This window comes from Medicago truncatula, chromosome 3, assembly GCF_003473485.1.
Source record: "Medicago truncatula cultivar Jemalong A17 chromosome 3, MtrunA17r5.0-ANR, whole genome shotgun sequence".
NCBI lineage: Eukaryota > Viridiplantae > Streptophyta > Magnoliopsida > Fabales > Fabaceae > Medicago > Medicago truncatula.
In genome coordinates, this window is record NC_053044.1 from 33247829 (window position 1) to 33268805 (window position 20977).

The 20977-nt window shown below is 34.1% G+C and overlaps 1 long non-coding RNA gene across 1 annotated transcript; it reads right to left on the reverse strand.

The window, feature by feature from the left end:
* Nucleotides 1-8054: 8054 nt before the first annotated feature.
* Nucleotides 8055-8852, reverse strand: LOC120579396 (uncharacterized). Its single transcript, XR_005645189.1, has 2 exons — nucleotides 8704-8852; nucleotides 8055-8553 (listed from the first exon to the last, which is right to left on the reverse strand). It is a non-coding gene; the product is annotated as an uncharacterized lncRNA (long non-coding RNA).
* Between the last annotated feature and the right edge of the window lie 12125 nt (nucleotides 8853-20977).

Here is a 20977-nt window from a genome sequence, read left to right on the forward strand (position 1 = left end):
CAACCGTTTATCATGTCAATATTTTAGGCCTTTTAGTGTTTTGGGCCTTTTAGTGAATTTTGCCCCATATATATATATATATATATATATATATATATATATATATATATATATATATATATATATATATATATATATATATATATCCCATATAAACCAACAATTTCTATATACACCTTCCAACCTAAAATTCTTTTGTGCCCCCACCGGCATGGGCCCTAGGCCGTCGCACCCCCGACCTTTGCCTAGGGCCGGCCCTCCAGGATCTCTCTTCTTCTTTCTTTTCTTTCACCCGTCTAAATCCATCCATTCCGAATGAAAACCATAGGAGATAGGTTAGCACTTATGGACCGTCAGATATGTTGGATTGAGATTTTGCGGCCAAAATCGATCACAAGTGCCACGATCACACAACCGATGATTGTATCCATCTCAAGGACAATTCACCAAGAATGCGTCGTGTTATCACGATTTCGGGGTATCAAGTCATTAATTAGGCTTGAACCTTTCAATCTTTGATATTCTCTATTTTTTCTTGGGAAGGGCAAAATTGAGAAAACCCTTAAAAATTCTAAGTTCGGGGGTCGTTTTCGTTACGGGAAGGTGTTAGGCACCCGCAACGACTATAGTACTCTATAGGAACCGTTTTCCTAATTTTATGTCTACGTTTTATTTTTAATGCTATTTATTAAAAAAGGAAGTTGTTTATGTTAAGAATGGGGGGAGGAGTGTTTGGATTTTATTTTATTGGACTTGGAGAGGTTTTGACCTCTTGCCTACATACCCTTTTAAGGGATCAAAATTCCATGTAGTTCTCTTTCAAAAATGTTTTTGTGTGTTTGATTGATTTTAGTTTTTTTGGAAAATGGTTTTGAAGAAGAGAAAGAGGCCGTAAAGGCATGAGAGAAAAAATGGTGAATAGTTGGTTCAATTATTATTAAAAAAGGTCTAAGTTGGAATTAGAGTTCATTTGAGTTTGATTAAGAAAATAAAGGGAAAATTCAATGGAGTTTTGACTCCAAGGTTTATTTGGAAGAAAAAAAAATTCAAGTGATGGAATTTACCTATTTTTGGAAAATTGATATTTTTCTAAGTATCGCGTTTCCTAAGCATACATCTAAAGCGGTAAATCAACATACAACGTGTGTGCGTGTCGGTGCTTGTGTCGATGTACATCATTTGAGTCCATTGTCCGTTACATTGGTCCTAGTTTACATTCTATGGTCTTGCAAGAAATTAAAAAGAGAAATTGAAACTACCTAAAATATTACATGCCATTTTAACATAGAAATTAAAAGGTAAAAATGCCTAAACTATGAGAAATTGAGATGAAAAAGGGAAGATGCTCATGAGATGGATGAAACATGAAATGAAATGGTTAGTAATATAAGGCATAAAATGGTAAGAAAAAGTAAACAAAGAATTACAAGGCGAAACGGTAAAAATGACAACAATAACCAAAACATGAAAAGAAATACAATACTTGCGACACAAGAAACTAACAAATCACATCAAAAACAGTAAAGTAATTACATAAACAGTAGCATATTCAACACAAAATTGCATATCAATCGTCCATGTCATATATCAAAATATTATGAACAAAAATGTGGTAAAAATAGCACAAAATTCCACTAAAAAGGAAAAAAACTATAAAAAAAATACACATATATTTCTATCAATTTTTGACATGTAAAAACATCACAAAAGTATTAAAAATAAATCAAGAAACATATAGGAATTTTTAGGAATTTTTTGCAAGAAAATTGGACAAGCAGGAGGTTCAGATAGCAAGACAGTAAGGTGCAAATAGCAAGAAATTGACAAGAAACAAAGGATCTGCGCAGAAGGAGGCCCAAGCCCAAAACCTAAAAGATCCGGATGCACAGGAACCACAGGATTGATCCAGGAGATCAAACCCTAGATCCAACGGCCAGGAATGAAGGGAATTGGACCGGTCCTGGACCGGTCCGGTTCACTGGCCTATAAAAGGAGGCGCGCCGGTTTTATTTCATTCTTCTATGTTCTTTCTCTCTCTTCTCCTCCCTCGCCGGTTTCTGGAAAATAGAAGATGAACTTCATCTTCTCCGGTGAACCTTGCTTCTCCGGCGTGGTGGCCAGCCGCCCAAGGGTGGCGGCGCCGCCGCCGGAGTTGAGCAAGTTTCTCCGATTTCAATTTTTTTTACATATTTGGATATCCTTTTTTGTTTTAAACACGAATCTGAACTTATTTTTTGCATGCAAGGCTTGAATCAACGTAGATCTAAAAAACTCCTTTACGGTTTTGAAAGTATTTTTTAGGTTTTCAATTTTTCGAATGAAACTCTTTGAAACTTTAAAGATCTACATTGATTCGTTCTTGTTATGGTTCTTAAGCAAGAAAGAGGAAGTTTGCGTGTTTACCTGTGGTTTCAATTGGAGATTTTGAGCGAAGATCTTCGGAAACACTTGAACTTGATTCTGTTTGTTGATTTTTGGATTTGAATCCGAAAATAAATCGGTTCTTCTTCTTCTTCGCTGGTTCAATCTTCTTCGTCTTCTTTCTCTTCTTCTTCTCACTGATACCTTCGTGATCGGTGCTTGAGTTTGCCAATGACGAATTCGCACCTTGAATTGCAAAGGAAACCGATTCGATGATGAAGATTCAGTGATGAATCTCTGAGAATTGCGAAAGATTCACTGAATTTGGTATTGAATTGTGGTTCTGGAAATTTAGGGTTTGAGTTTTATTCTTCACGTTCTTGGTGATTTTCTGAGTTTTTGATCTAACTGAATGGAGAGAGAGAATGGTGATTCTGTTTGTTGAGGTGGCGTGTGATGTGTGGATCTGTGTGGCACTGTGCACCTTTTATAGGCTGCCATGTGTGATTCTGGATCAATGAGATGATGACACCTGTTTTGGAACTTAGGGACCTTTCTGCAAAATAAGAAAATTGAAGGACTGGACTGCAATTAAGAAAAAGGACCGAAAAATGCAATTTTAAAAAGTATTGGACTAAAATGCAATTTTAGAAACTGTTTCAGGGACTAAAATGCAATAAAAAATAAAATTGGACTAAAATTGGTAAATTGAACAAAACGTAAAGTGAAACCACAAATAAAATCAACAAAAAGGACTAAAATGAACCAATTACAAAAATGAGGTATTTTAAAATACCTCTCTGCCGAAATTTTGACAGGAAAAGACCAAAATGCCCCTAGGGACTAAACTGACTCAGATGCAATTTTTGAAATGGTTTTAAACAGATATTCAACAGTGATTTGTACAGACAAGTTAAAAAGACTCAAAGACAGACACAAGGACTAAAATGGGCTCCAATGCAGGAAATGACCAAAATACCCTTTTGTATGATTTTTTTGCAAATGTTTTGAAATAAAATGCAAGAAAAGTAATGCAATGATTCAGAGAGTTTTCAAATGACTTGTAATGCAAGAAAGACACTTTGGATAGTTTTATGCAAGAAAATCATGATTGAACATACTTCGAGACAGGGACAGTAAAAATATGCAGATGAAAAGAGAGTAAAGATTCAGAGTAAAACAACAGTAAATTGACAAATATCAGTGTTGAAAAAGAAATTTGAATGAGTATTTTTAGGTCTAAAATCAGGGTATAACACGTCGCCTGATTGAAAAACCAACGAAGCTGTCGTCAAAGGTGGCAACAGGGACGGGTTTAGACATTTAATATCAGTGTGGCAAAAATAAAACTATGAAGCAAATTATATTAATATATATATATATATATACACACACACACACACACACACACACACACACACACACACTAAAAAGATGAAATTTTAACATCTAAAACGCTTCAGCAAATTGGTTTAAACATGCTCATTTCATCTGAATGGTTAAAGGTCTGATTCCCAGTAACTCACATTTTGTGATTAACTATTTTATGTTAATATTTAAAATAAAAAAAAACATTAAAACGGGTTGCCCACTGGGTGTTGAATCGCATACAAACCATTCATCTACGCAAGCTCAAACCGCTGGGCCATCTGAACAATCATGCCATAGTAGCAACATATATTATATATAATGAATAGTTTAGGTTTATTAAATGAAAAAAAAAAATGGGAAATAATTTGGTGTGGCACTTGCCACACCATGCTTCAATGTGGATCCTCCCATGGGTGGCAACCACAATAAAATCCTTGAAGTTGCGATGGAAGTTGACCATTTTGAGGATTTCCCTTATTTTCTAGATAACATTTAGGTAACTGCTTACTCCTGCACTTCGGAACAAACCATGTCTGCTAATGTGATCACAGGAGAGAAATAAGCAATGCTATGATAGGCACAATCAAAAGAGAGTTTGAAGAGTTGGTGAATGTCAACAAACTGGTTGTTGCTTCGGTCAGAGATGTTGGAAGACCTCCGTTGCGTTCTATACTGACGTCACTTTGGTGATTCAAATAATTTTGACTACACTTGAAAACCTATTCATTTTTTCTTTCCTTTTCTTTTTATTCTTTTTATTTTTTATTATTTCTATTTTTTCTTTCTTTCTTTCTTTCTTGTCAATTTAGTTTTTTTAGCATCACCATTACACTTGATTTGCATGACACAATCAATCCCTTTCTCCCCAACTCGCTTAAAACTATAATTTTTGAAACAATGGCCACCTATCCTAAGACAAAGGAACTTAAATTTGATAAATTTGACGGTTTATCGTTTTAAGATTTTCAAAAAGAACAAGAATTTGCAATTGGTAAGAAAAAAAATGCTTTGACGGTTTATATAAATTTTCGCCTAGAAAATGTTTTGAAAAAGAACAAGATACAATATTATTTGAGCTTTATTTATACATCTGCTATCGTAAAAGCTAAAAATGTTAGAATCAATTTTAATGTCTATAACCCCTCCTTGAACAACATTTCTTTGGATATATTTAACTCTTGAATTTGCGATGTGTCGTAGTAGACAAAAAATTCAAACTTTTGTCTGAGTTGTCCCACATGCTCGTATGAATGTAATATAAGTGTCGGGCATCCGTCCAAGGAGAGTCGAAGTAAAAAGAAAACAATTTTTTTAGGACACATGTCTGAATTGCCCACCTGGCATGTGTTGTACAAGTGCCATAAAGGGGTAGGAATAGGTTAGGCCGAGCTAGGCTTTGCAAGGCCTGCCAAATTTTTTGAAGGTCTAAGTCTGGCCTACGGCCTATCATAGACTTACTTTTTATGCTTGAGTCTGACCTTTTGAAAGTCTGATACGGTCTGCAAGCATGTTTAAAGACCTATTTCATATGAACATCTTTAAATAAGCAATGCGATCTAAGTTTAAATAGACTAGCGAACTAATATTGCACATGTTATGACAACTGAAATTAGTAACTTGTCTTAATGATGTGTTTCGTCCTTGCAATTAGGCGTCATTTAAAAATTAGTTCCTGTAGTCACTAATCCTGACAATTTATCCTTGCATTGTTTAATCATTTAAAATTTCGTCCTTTGACCAACTTAATCACTGCCACGTCATCAAATTAGCAAAATGGCATGGGAATGGAGAAAAATACCCTCGTCATCCATTCGTGAAATGACATTTTTATCCCTGTCTTCATCTTCTTCTCATAATAAAGACGAGGGTATTTTTGTCCATTTCCATGCCATTTTGCTAATTTATGACTTGGTAGTGATTAAGTTGGTCAAAGGACAAAATTTTAAATGATTAAACAATGCAAGGGTAAATTGCCAGGATTAGCGATTACAATGACTAATTTTAAAATGACGCCTAATTGCAAGGACGAAACACATCATTAAGTCTAGTAACTTTTCACTGAATATCAACAATTATTTATTAAAAGCTATATATGTAATATAAAAAACACAAGTTCTAAGTTAAAGTTACTACTTTAAACTTCTTATCATGTGCAAATTTGCACATGATAGAAAAACCCATAAGTAAAATACATAACACTTAGTTGGTATAGTTGAAATTAAGGCTAGAATATGGTTTTGGTCCATGCAAATATGTCTTGTTTTGGTTTTAGTCCCTGTAATATTTTTTTGTTGTTTTTGGTCCCTGCAAATATGCGTGGTTTTGGTCCCTGGCTCCACTTTTGTGATGATTTGAACACGTGGCACATGATGACTAAACCTATTTATTAGAAAAATAGTCCCTGCAAAATCTTTTGATTTTTAAAAAGGTCCCTGCAAAATAATTTACTTTTGAAAATTTTTTGCAAGGACCAAAAACAACATTTTTTTTTACAAAGACTAAAACCAAAACGATGCACATTTGCAGGGATCAAAACTATATTTTAGCCCGAAATTAATTAACACAACTTAAGTGATTTAAGTTAGTTGAAAAAGTAACATAATGTTAAGACATGCACTCCTCGTATGTCCCCCGTTTTTACAGGGCAAAATTATGTAAAATATGAATACTATTTTGTATGACATTTTGATTTTGTTCAATATTAAGGGTATATATGTTTGTGACTTTTAAATTATAATAAATCATGTTTATTTGTCCTCGTGAGCTTAGTTCAGTTGATATGGACAATATATATTATATGCAAAGTTTAAGGTTCAAATCCCGATCACCACAAAAAAAAAAAACAATCATGTTTATCTTTTTCAATGACTTCATTAATATAGAAAATAATTTAACACAAATTCATATATTTTTCAGTTTGGGCCCAATAAAACTTAGTATTGGGTCAATTACTTACTTCACATTGCCTCTCCGCGAGGAGGATGCTCGTAGCAACACGGGGCAATGATTCAAACACAAAATCATAACGGCCCCCATGGTTGCCACATTTTAACGCTCGACGGTTACGATTCATGGAATCATAAAAGCCGAGCAACGACTCTTTCCATTAACAATGACTTATGCACCTCTTTTCTATATAAGGGAACTTCACAAGTCCTCAAATGCATGATTTTTTACAATCTTTAACCCCTATTATAGCTCACAAACTGACTTGACCATCAGAGTGTATGCATGTACCCCCCACCCCCACCCTCCATAATTCCAAGGTCGTATAAACAGCTAGTTCACCGAATCAGACATCATTCTGCTCACAAAGTAAGATTAGTGGCGTCGTGTGTGGGAAACTAAGTTATCCCCTTCTTTTTCCTTACAAAATAAGAAAACTAAAAAAAAAAAAAAAAAAACTATTCATACTACAAAATGGATAATGATGCGTCCAACTAATGATTGAGGTCCTCTCCGTCAACTGTGACAGACAAACCTCAACTCCAGCTTCGATTGACATCCCAAGGAAGGAGACGGAACACCATGTACAACAAATGGTAATCCCTATCCGCAAGGCACCACTATTCGGTCCTCCACTTCCTAAGGAAGGAACGAGTAACGTCTATTCTACAAAGGTTTTGCTTAACAACATTATCAAGAACCTGTGTCAACAAACACAAGTGATCAACGATCAAAACAGGCGCATCAGGGAGATGGAAGAATCTCGATCTAGGGAAATGCGTGGAAGGTCTCCGACCTCTATGACAACTATTCGATCTCCTACTCCCCATAGTAACATAAGGAGAATGAGTCCAACTCTAGACAGATCCATATCTCCTTGACATCCTATAGAGAAAATGCTAGAAGATCTTGAAGATCACAACATGAAAGAAGGTGTACGTCCAAACGCTCGTGGTCCTCATCTTATTTATATGTTGATTGTGAAGCATACATGCCCTTCACCAAAAGGACAAGGGAAACTCGAATCCCCACCAGATTAGAGAAACTTCAACGAATGGAGACCTACGACAAAACCTTCAATCAAGACGAGCAGATCAAGGTGGTGCTCAACTATAGAAATAAGAGAAGGTTCGTCAAGTGCAAGTTGTTCATGACCACACTCCGCGGAGGAGCAATGATGTGGTACAAGAATCTCAAGAGGAACTCCATCGACTCCTAGGATAAACTTCGCCACGAGTTCCCTGTGCATTTCACAGCTTTAACGACTCAACCTAAAATGGTTTTTTTCCCTCGAAGCCTTCATACAAGGAAATAATGAATCTCTTCGAGACTACATCGAGAGGTTCAAAAAAGAAGTTTTTCAAATCCGAGGAGTGTAAGAAAAAATGAAAACATATCTAATCAAGAAAGGTCTCCGAGCAGGGATTGATTTCATGAAAGTTGTCCAGATCGAGGAGGGAAGATCCTTAAGTTGAATCTTCCAAGAGGCCACTTCTAGATTCTTAGCAAATGAGAATGCTAAAAATAAGCCATAGTTAATTGCAAGGTTCATAGAGTACAAAATAAATAAATAAAAGATATAATTATTAGGTTCCATGATCACAGTAGATGAATGGAAACCGTAGAATAATCTAGCAAAAGTTACATTGCATAGATTTTTTAGTGTAAAAACACATTATTAATCCCTATATGGCTTGAGTATACTCTCGAAATATATGATATTCATGCAATTTATTGTGTCACTCTGGTATAACTAAACCAAAGAATTTCCCAATGGCCAATAGATATAAAAGCAAAAACAGTCATCGTTAATGCATTTATACTTGTGAGTCGAAGTGTTTGGACATTCTTTATCAGTCTTACATGGCATACCCGCTGTAATGAATAAAATAGAATAAAATAATGTTAATAAAACGATATAAAAGAGTGTGAATAGATAATTACATACAATACTAAAGAATCCTTCACAAAACAAAATTCAGTACTAAAGAATGAAATTTTAAAAGGATTATAAAAGTTGCTTACTGGCAAAACTTTCTGCAACAAGGAATAGGGAAAGAAATAAAATCATAATACATATAAATTTGAGAGTTTTAGTCATATTTTTCTCCCTTTACATGTAACAAATGGAATATGATTTGATTATTTTATAGTGTATAAAGCGCGAGTTGTACAAAAAACAATTAAATAAATTTTATTTTTTTAGGTCTTAGATGAAGTGGTAATCCACTGAAAATAAACTCACACACAACTGTGAGGTCCCGGGTTCGAACCCGGGTCATGACGTCCGGCCTTGCAATTTCGGCATTTGCCAGTTGAGCTAGGACTTCTAGACAATTAAATAATTTTATACATAAAGGAGTTCTAAAAAGCTTTTCTAAAATTAGAATGATTATTATGAAATGTAAAAATATTGCTAATCAAATTAGAATCCGTTATTATTTTAATTTACTAATCAACCTTTGATGATAGAAAGAGGGCATATGGGAAATTTCTTTTTTACTGTATTATATAGTATTTTTTATCAGCATTGCTATTTTAAGCGAGAGATATTATCAATTATCACGAAGGTACCAAATCATTTGGTACCATTGGATCTCATGGGTTACCGGAAAACATGGGTGAGATGGAAATAAACATAATGGCCAATTAGTTAATACACCTCATTTTTTATAAGTTCGGGACAAATCCTTCGCTATATTGATAACATTAATGAGGGATGTATTTGAAAAAAGAGTAACAAATGCATCTAGAAATTGGTAGATGGTCTTATATTTAACAATAATTTTTTTTTGTAAAGTAGTCTTATAAAAATGGACGTAGGGAGTAGGCGATAAGATTTCTATACCTAGAGTAACTTCTTCCTATAAAAGGCTTCCTTTCAATTTTCAGCGGAGACAATTCCCGTTAGTTGTTTCATTCGCAATGCGTATTAATAAAAGTTAAGGATAATCACTTGAACATGTTGTAATATATCTTTCTACATTAGTGTTCTCCCATGGTCAATTAGATGTTACAATTTCAGGAGTTATTTTGAGACATGGACTAAACATTTTGTTGATTGATAAAGATGGCGAAGATACCACTATCACTTTGAACATTGTTTATCATAAAGTTTTCCGAAATATATGATGTTTTCATTATATTTATAACTTTATATTATATATGGTTGTTTCTATTGTAACGGATAACTATGTTTTGTGTTTTATCATGTGTTTTTATAAATTATTTTTCATTATATTTATGAAAGTTTCTTTAGTAAGGCATTGGTAAACATAATATAGTAAATATGACTCATGCATCACACGGGTTGAAAATAGTGTTCCATAAATCGAGTGTTAACTCGTAAATTCGTTTGTATTTACGTTTTTAGGTGTCAAAAATGTATTAATTCGGAGATAAATTTGGTTTTTGTGAAATCAGAATGTATGACGAGTTTGACCGAGTTAACACGTGTTAAACTTGGTAAACTCGTGTAAACTTGAATAAATTGACCGAGTTTACGTTTAAAAAAACAATTTTTTTGGGCCATTTTTTTGGGTCAATTTTCTTTCAAAACCCAATTCTTTTTTCAAGGTCAAGGTACTTAAATTAATTTTGAATTGAGTTCAAGCCATGTATTTGGTTTTAATATTGAAAACCATTTATCACCTGGAGAAGAAAACACCGATGATAATGATATTGTGGAACTTTAGAAGGATTGAACTTTTGAAAAAATTAACTTGTTTATTTTTTGGATAGGTTTATTAACTTTTGAAATTTGGTTTTTCGGATGGTTTAAAGTCTTATGAAACTTCTGATTTTGCAAATTAATTTTGTATTTTGATTATAAGTAAAAACAATTTTTTTTACTAAAGCGGCACTTATTTTAAAACAAACGGATGGAGTATTAAACTTTACTTACCTTCTTTCTACCTTCTGATCGAATTCTAACTTACTACAGCCACGTTCCCTTGAATACCGAAGGGTTAAAAATAACCGAGTTTTGAAAAAGCATGGTAACTTTTGGCTTCAATGAAGAGAAAATATATAATGTATGTAAGCATTCGTTATAGTTATATTTTTTATGTTAAAGAGAGACAAATGTGCTTCCACACATGAAGTAACTTTTGTTTTTACGAGAAGCCGTCCACCGTTGGCTTTTGGTATGTACTCTCCTTCTACCAAAAAAAATATACAAGTGTATGATGTACTCTCTCAAATTATGTAACATATTTATTAGTATTTTTTCTGTCTCAAATTATAATATATATTTTTTGCATTATACTAATACAACATTTATTTATTTTCATCAATATACATTTACTTATTTTATTTTAGTAATCTAACTATTTTACTAACTATGATTAATAAATGTTTTGGTAAATAAAACATATTTTACTGTTAAAATCAACGATAACTTAAGACAAATGAAGTAAAACCTAAGCTTGACGCATAATAATTGTTCAGAGATCAAACCTAGGACGTCCTCCTTAAAACTCTTTCAATTTCCCTAATTAGTTTACTAATCCAGCTACCTACTTAAAGGCATGTAATGACCTTTTGTTCAAACTAGAGTGCATACAAGCACGGGATGTCCGTTTTTATATTTCTTTATCCACTTCATTATTGCTTTGTGTAAACTATATAAAAATTTATTTAAAAATGTGAAATATACACATGATTTAATTTAAAAACATGGATTATAACTGACGTTTGAAAATTTTTGAGGGATCAAAGATTGATGAAATTTTTTATCGAGACTAAAAACTTGAAAATTTTATAAGGACAAAAAACATACTTAACTCTTTCCTTAATAACTGCGTAAAACTCAAAATACACCTAATTTGAGACGGATGGAATAAGACCCAAGTCTGACCCATAGTAATTATTTAGAGATTGAACCTAGGACATTCTCCGTAAAACTCTTTCAATGTCCCTTAGTTTACTAATCGAGTTATCTACTTAAAGACATTGCATATGAACATTTTAATTAAATAATTTGACGTATGTTTATGTTGACTACCGAATTATCAGACCAAACCAATGAAATTATTAAACTCAACTGTAAATGACCTTTGTTCATACTAGAGTGCAACAGGATGTCCATTTTTATATTGCTTTGTCCACTTCATTATTGCTCTAACATGTGTAAACTATAAACACTATATTTTGTTATTCTGGTTTTGATATCTCTATTAAATTATGAGATTAGGAATAAAATGCTTATGTGAATAAAAGGATACAGAGTCATGAATTCAACAATAGCAACCAAAATCATGTAGCCCAATGACTTCAACACACAAAATCATGATTTCCACCAAACTTCTCAAGTAACTTACAGAAATAATTGTCATACTGATTTATGTTCTTAAAGGCACAAGTTAAAGAAAAAAACGAAAAAAAAAATTATATTGAAAAGGAATAAGTTGCAACATAATTAATATATATAGTATCCAATAGAAGTTGTATGATAAAATTTAAACATGGATATTATACAGCAATGATCACATATTAATGATGAAGTAGTCTCATTATTGATTGAGTTTAACTTTAATCATCAGACATTAGTATCTTTAACCTGTCTTTTGAAGTGACTTTTGAAATTGCAACGTAGAGCTAAACATGCAAAAATACAGGACTTGGCAAAAAAAAATCCAACATTTTTAAGTGATTGTCCTTGGCTCTTATTAACAGTCATTGCAAATGAGACAACCAAAGGAAATTGTCTTCGTTGAAACTTGAAAGGAATTTTAACGTCAGACGGTGAAAGAGATATAATCCTAATTTTTTTCTATCAATATTCCTCAAAAGCATCACTGGCACTCCAACCTTTAATTTGATCTTCTGATTTGGAAGCACTGAAGCATTAACAAGCTTCAACTCAACCGTTTATCATGTCAATATTTTAGGCCTTTTAGTGTTTTGGGCCTTTTAGTGAATTTTGCCCCATATATATATATATATATATATATATATATATATATATATATATATATCCCATATAAACCAACAATTTCTATATACACCTTCCAACCTAAAATTCTTTTGTGCCCCCACCGGCATGGGCCCTAGGCCGTCGCACCCCCGACCTTTGCCTAGGGCCGGCCCTCTAGGATCTCTCTTCTTCTTTCTTTTCTTTCACCCGTCTAAATCCATCCATTCCGAATGAAAACCATAGGAGATAGGTTAGCACTTATGGACCGTCAGATATGTTGGATTGAGATTTTGCGGCCAAAATCGATCACAAGTGCCACGATCACACAACCGATGATTGTATCCATCTCAAGGACAATTCACCAAGAATGCGTCGTGTTATCACGATTTCGGGGTATCAAGTCATTAATTAGGCTTGAACCTTTCAATCTTTGATATTCTCTATTTTTTCTTGGGAAGGGCAAAATTGAGAAAACCCTTAAAAATTCTAAGTTCGGGGGTCGTTTTCGTTACGGGAAGGTGTTAGGCACCCGCAACGACTATAGTACTCTATAGGAACCGTTTTCCTAATTTTATGTCTACGTTTTATTTTTAATGCTATTTATTAAAAAAGGAAGTTGTTTATGTTAAGAATGGGGGGAGGAGTGTTTGGATTTTATTTTATTGGACTTGGAGAGGTTTTGACCTCTTGCCTACATACCCTTTTAAGGGATCAAAATTCCATGTAGTTCTCTTTCAAAAATGTTTTTGTGTGTTTGATTGATTTTAGTTTTTTTGGAAAATGGTTTTGAAGAAGAGAAAGAGGCCGTAAAGGCATGAGAGAAAAAATGGTGAATAGTTGGTTCAATTATTATTAAAAAAGGTCTAAGTTGGAATTAGAGTTCATTTGAGTTTGATTAAGAAAATAAAGGGAAAATTCAATGGAGTTTTGACTCCAAGGTTTATTTGGAAGAAAAAAAAAATTCAAGTGATGGAATTTACCTATTTTTGGAAAATTGATATTTTTCTAAGTATCGCGTTTCCTAAGCATACATCTAAAGCGGTAAATCAACATACAACGTGTGTGCGTGTCGGTGCTTGTGTCGATGTACATCATTTGAGTCCATTGTCCGTTACATTGGTCCTAGTTTACATTCTATGGTCTTGCAAGAAATTAAAAAGAGAAATTGAAACTACCTAAAATATTACATGCCATTTTAACATAGAAATTAAAAGGTAAAAATGCCTAAACTATGAGAAATTGAGATGAAAAAGGGAAGATGCTCATGAGATGGATGAAACATGAAATGAAATGGTTAGTAATATAAGGCATAAAATGGTAAGAAAAAGTAAACAAAGAATTACAAGGCGAAACGGTAAAAATGACAACAATAACCAAAACATGAAAAGAAATACAATACTTGCGACACAAGAAACTAACAAATCACATCAAAAACAGTAAAGTAATTACATAAACAGTAGCATATTCAACACAAAATTGCATATCAATCGTCCATGTCATATATCAAAATATTATGAACAAAAATGTGGTAAAAATAGCACAAAATTCCACTAAAAAGGAAAAAAACTATAAAAAAAATACACATATATTTCTATCAATTTTTGACATGTAAAAACATCACAAAAGTATTAAAAATAAATCAAGAAACATATAGGAATTTTTAGGAATTTTTTGCAAGAAAATTGGACAAGCAGGAGGTTCAGATAGCAAGACAGTAAGGTGCAAATAGCAAGAAATTGACAAGAAACAAAGGATCTGCGCAGAAGGAGGCCCAAGCCCAAAACCTAAAAGATCCGGATGCACAGGAACCACAGGATTGATCCAGGAGATCAAACCCTAGATCCAACGGCCAGGAATGAAGGGAATTGGACCGGTCCTGGACCGGTCCGGTTCACTGGCCTATAAAAGGAGGCGCGCCGGTTTTATTTCATTCTTCTATGTTCTTTCTCTCTCTTCTCCTCCCTCGCCGGTTTCTGGAAAATAGAAGATGAACTTCATCTTCTCCGGTGAACCTTGCTTCTCCGGCGTGGTGGCCAGCCGCCCAAGGGTGGCGGCGCCGCCGCCGGAGTTGAGCAAGTTTCTCCGATTTCAATTTTTTTTACATATTTGGATATCCTTTTTTGTTTTAAACACGAATCTGAACTTATTTTTTGCATGCAAGGCTTGAATCAACGTAGATCTAAAAAACTCCTTTACGGTTTTGAAAGTATTTTTTAGGTTTTCAATTTTTCGAATGAAACTCTTTGAAACTTTAAAGATCTACATTGATTCGTTCTTGTTATGGTTCTTAAGCGAGAAAGAGGAAGTTTGCGTGTTTACCTGTGGTTTCAATTGGAGATTTTGAGCGAAGATCTTCGGAAACACTTGAACTTGATTCTGTTTGTTGATTTTTGGATTTGAATCCGAAAATAAATCGGTTCTTCTTCTTCTTCGCTGGTTCAATCTTCTTCGTCTTCTTTCTCTTCTTCTTCTCACTGATACCTTCGTGATCGGTGCTTGAGTTTGCCAATGACGAATTCGCACCTTGAATTGCAAAGGAAACCGATTCGATGATGAAGATTCAGTGATGAATCTCTGAGAATTGCGAAAGATTCACTGAATTTGGTATTGAATTGTGGTTCTGGAAATTTAGGGTTTGAGTTTTGTTCTTCACGTTCTTGGTGATTTTCTGAGTTTTTGATCTAACTGAATGGAGAGAGAGAATGGTGATTCTGTTTGTTGAGGTGGCGTGTGATGTGTGGATCTGTGTGGCACTGTGCACCTTTTATAGGCTGCCATGTGTGATTCTGGATCAATGAGATGATGACACCTGTTTTGGAACTTAGGGACCTTTCTGCAAAATAAGAAAATTGAAGGACTGGACTGCAATTAAGAAAAAGGACCGAAAAATGCAATTTTAAAAAGTATTGGACTAAAATGCAATTTTAGAAACTGTTTCAGGGACTAAAATGCAATAAAAAATAAAATTGGACTAAAATTGGTAAATTGAACAAAACGTAAAGTGAAACCACAAATAAAATCAACAAAAAGGACTAAAATGAACCAATTACAAAAATGAGGTATTTTAAAATACCTCTCTGCCGAAATTTTGACAGGAAAAGACCAAAATGCCCCTAGGGACTAAACTGACTCAGATGCAATTTTTGAAATGGTTTTAAACAGATATTCAACAGTGATTTGTACAGACAAGTTAAAAAGACTCAAAGACAGACACAAGGACTAAAATGGGCTCCAATGCAGGAAATGACCAAAATACCCTTTTGTATGATTTTTTTGCAAATGTTTTGAAATAAAATGCAAGAAAAGTAATGCAATGATTCAGAGAGTTTTCAAATGACTTGTAATGCAAGAAAGACACTTTGGATAGTTTTATGCAAGAAAATCATGATTGAACATACTTCGAGACAGGGACAGTAAAAATATGCAGATGAAAAGAGAGTAAAGATTCAGAGTAAAACAACAGTAAATTGACAAATATCAGTGTTGAAAAAGAAATTTGAATGAGTATTTTTAGGTCTAATATCAGTGTTGAAAAAGAAATTTGAAGTGACTTTTGAAATTGCAACGTAGAGCTAACCATGCAAAAATAGAGGACTTGGCAAAAAAAAATCCAACATTTTTAAGTGATTGTCCTTGGCTCTTATTAACAGTCATTGCAAATGAGACAACCAAAGGAAATTGTCTTCGTTGAAACTTGAAAGGAATTTTAACGTCAGACGTGAAAGAGATAACCTGGGTATGGAAACTTTCTCACCAGTATTACTTCCAGATATCACTTTTCCTTCAAACACAAATTTTCTCACTCTGGTTATGATTAGCCTTGTTCCATTGCATAATCCTAATTTTTTTCTATCAATATTCCTCAAAAGCATCACTGGCACTCCAACCTTTAATTTGATCTTCTGATTTGGAAGCACTGAAGCATTAACAGGCTTCAACTCAACCTTTTATCATGTCAATATTTCATGTCAATATTTTGGATACAATCATCGGTTGTGTGATCGTGGCACTTGTGATCGGTTTTGGCCGCAAAATCTCAATCCAACATATCTGACGGTCCATAAGTGCTAACCTATCTCCGTCTGTTTACAGGCTCAGTTTGTTTCATTGTGGTTTGTATGGTTTTCATTCGGAATGGATGGATTTAGACGGGTGAAAGAAAAGAAAGAAGAAGAGAGATCCTGGAGGGCCAGCCCTAGGCAAAGGTCGGGGGTGCGACGGCCTAGGGCCCATGCCGGTGGGGGGCACAAAAGAATTTTAGGTTGGAAGGTGTATATAGAAATTGTTGGTTTATATGGGATATATATATATACACACACATAAACACTAAAAAGATGAAATTTTGACATCTAAAACGCTTCAGCAAATTGGTTTAAACATGCTCATTTCATCTGAATGGTTAAAGGTCTGATTCCCAGCAACTCACATTTTGTGATTAACTATTTTATGTTAATATTTAAAATAAAATAAAAACATTAAAAAGGGTTACCCGCTGGGTGTTGAACCGCATACAAACCATTCATCTACGCAAACTCAAACCGCTGGGCCATGTGAACAATCATGCCATATTAGCAACATATATTATATATAATGAATAGTTTAGGTTTATTAAATGAAAAAAAAAATATGGGGAATAATTTGGTGTGGCACTTGCCACACCATGCTTCAATGTGGATCCTCCCATGGGTGGCAACCACAATAAAATCCTTGAAGTTGCGATGGAAGTTGACCATTTTGAGGATTTTCCTTATTTTCTAGATAACATTTAGGTAACTGCTTACTCCTGCACTTCGGAACAAACCATGTCTGCTAATGTGATCACAGGAGAGAAATAAGCAATGCTATGATAGGCACAGTCAAAAGAGAGTTTGAAGAGTTGGTGAATGTCAACAAACTGGTTGTTGCTTCGGTCAGAGATGTTGGAAGACCTCCGTTGCGTTCTATGTAACGCCCACTTTCGTTAATTGTTTATTTAAATCGAGTTTAGGCAATTATATTATATTTATATAATATATGCATGATTATGGTATGATTTGAATGATTTACGTTTATATTGATGGTTTAGTTGATATTGTGATAAGTTATGAGTTTTGGAAGATTTGATAAGATTAAGGGATTTATTTTATTGTTAAATAAAATAAAGATTTGGAAATAATATAAATATTTAGTTGAGGGCTGTTTTGATATTTTAGATAGTTTTGGGGGAGGAAGTGAGATAAGATAAGTAATTAAGAGGAGATATAAAAGGGTTAGACCTAGCTTTAGAAAAACATTGTTGTACGTACGTTTTTGGAGAAAAGGGAGAAAAAGCCAAGAGAAGAGAAACCAAGAGGGAGAGCTGCGATTCTGCAAATTAAGGTAAGGGTGAGACTAATAACTCAGTATTGTTAATTGAATGTAATTATGATGATTAGTTAGCAAGAATTAGGATTTAATTGGAGAAAACGAAAACTAGGTCAAATTCCTAAAATTGATAATTAAACGGTAGGAATTAATTAAATTGCTGTAGAAAGTGTTCCTGGACCTTAGAAAATGTTTAGGACAAACTTTGGAATCAATACTAGGCTTAGAACCATGTGAATCGTCGGATTTTTGTGAAAATAGGAAGCCTGGCCATAGCGACATTCATCGCTCGCCACGGCGAGCTATGAACCTCGCCTCGCGAGTGATGATCTTCATCGCTCGCCACGCGAGCCCTTTCCCTTCGCCTCGCGAGTTCCTTTGGTATCGCTCGCCATAGCGAGCAACCTTACTCGCCATAGCGAGCTAAGGCAGAGAGCATGTTAGATTTTGTGTTCCGACCTTCTTAGTTGGACCTTGAGTGCCTTTGAGTGCCTGAACATACCTAGTAGTGATTAGGAATGAATGTAGGGCAAGATTGAACCCAAAACAACTTTAGTTTGGGAATTGTTTGGCACTCGCCATGGCGAGTAAGAACTCTCGCCTCGCGAGCACTTCCAGCTTTGAGTGTCTTGAGTGTTGTGCGATCTGTGTCGCACGTTTGGATCAAGAGTGAACCCCCTTAAGATAATGAGACCTAATGATGACGTTTAATGCAGTCTGTAAAGCTGTTTAAGATATGTTGAAATTTAATTGAGTATGATTAATGTATTGTGCAATTATGTAAGATATGAAGGTTTAACTATGATACAATTGATGTGTTATTGATAGAATGATATCATCCTGTTATGTGACTTGTTTATGCTGCTGCTGTTGTTTAACTAAGTGCATAGTGTATTTATATGATGAAATGATGACGTTTAGCTCCAAATTATTGGATGAATGTTGATATGTTGATTACGGTGATTTGTTCATAAGAGTCCATGCATAGCATTTCATTGAGCTTAGTCCTCACCACGATTATTAGGAGCTTTGTCCTCCGCACGATTTATAGGAGCTTTGTCCTCCGCACGATTAAAGTATATTAATACTTATGATGACGATTGGTACCACATGCATATAAGGAGTCTAAGAGCATTGTCACATTGTCATGTCCATGATGCTATGTTGTTGATGACGATTGAATATGTGAATACGTGATACTTGTCATTGGAATATGCAAAGTTATTTATGAATGATTATGATGTTAATGTTAATTATGATTCGAATTACTTTGATTAACATTATTTTGTTATGAAATCTCACCCCTTCTGCTTGAAAATGTTGCCCTTCGTATGGGTAACTTGCAAGTGATTATGCTTAGTGTGCAGTTGGCGTCGTGAGTGGCCTTGCCTTCACTGTGTCGTCTAGGTCGCTCTGATACGTAACGGGATGGGGTTATTTGCATGCTTCATTCTCTTACGTGACTATCATGTTTATGTTTTATGACGTTGAACAATTATGATGTTTTGTGAAGTTGATTTAACTCATTTGAGATCTTTTGATGGGGCCTACGTGCCAAACTGATTTATGGATTACGAACTAAATTCCGCTGCAACGTTTGAAATATTTGTTAAAGTTAAATTGTTATTTAACTAATTTTGGACTATGTTTTGTATGTGATATCCCGTTTATGCTGAATACTCTGATAAAATGTTTAGAAATTTTTATATAGGAAAAACGCGGTATTACATTCTATACTGACGTCACTTTGGTGATTCAAATAATTTTGACTACACTTGAAAACCTATTCATTTTTTCTTTCCTTTTCTTTTTATTCTTTTTATTTTTTATTATTTCTATTTTTTCTTTCTTTCTTTCTTTCTTGTCAATTTAGTTTTTTTAGCATCACCATTACACTTGATTTGCATGACACAGTCAATCCCTTTCTCCCCCAACTCGCTTAAAACTATAATTTTCGAAACAATGGCCACCTATCCTAAGACAAAGGAACTTAAATTTGATAAATTTGACGGTTTATCGTTTTAAGATTTTCAAAAAGAACAAGAATTTGCAATTGGTAAGAAAAAAAATGCTTTGACGGTTTATATAAATTTTCGCCTAGAAAATGTTTTGAAAAAGAACAAGATACAATATTATTTGAGCTTTATTTATACATCTGCTATCGTAAAAGCTAAAAATGTTAGAATCAATTTTAATGTCTATAACCCCTCCTTGAACAACATTTCTCTGGATATATTTAACTCTTGAATTTGCGATGTGTCGTAGTAGACAAAAAAATTCAAACTTTTGTCTGAGTTGTCCCACATGCTCGTATGAATGTAATATAAGTGTCGGGCATCCGTCCAAGGAGAGTCGAAGTAAAAAGAAAACAATTTTTTTAGGACACATGTCTGAATTGCCCACCTGGCACGTGTTGTACAAGTGCCATAAAGGGGTAGGAATAGGTTAGGCCGAGCTAGGCTTCGCAAGGCTGCCAAATTTTTTGAAGGTCTAAGTCTGGCCTACGGCCTATCATAGACTTACTTTTTATGCTTGAGTCTGACCTTTTGAAAGTCTGATACGGTCTGCAAGCATGTTTAAAGACCTATTTCATATGAACATCTTTAAATAAGCAATGCGATCTAAGTTTAAATAGACTAACGAACTAATATATTAATTAGATTAAACTCTCTTTTGATAATCAACATGAGTTTTTACGGAATTTGACTATATATGGTATTATATTTCAATTCTAGTTTATAATAATACATTTAAATATACAAAAAATTTATAATAATACATTAAACTCTCTATAGGCCGTAGGACCATGTAGGTTGGTTGGCCTATTCCCATCCCTAGTAATAAGAGTATTGAACACTGCGACACGCATGGTTCTTCTAGAGGTGTTTGTGCTTCATAATATATCAAATTTATTTTAAACCTTAAAGAGTATCTCGGAGTGACCTGTGAATATTTCCCTTAAATTATTTAAACTAACGCCTCCTGTTATAAATGCTGAATGTCAAGTAAAATTTTCAAGGAAAAAAAATTACATATTTT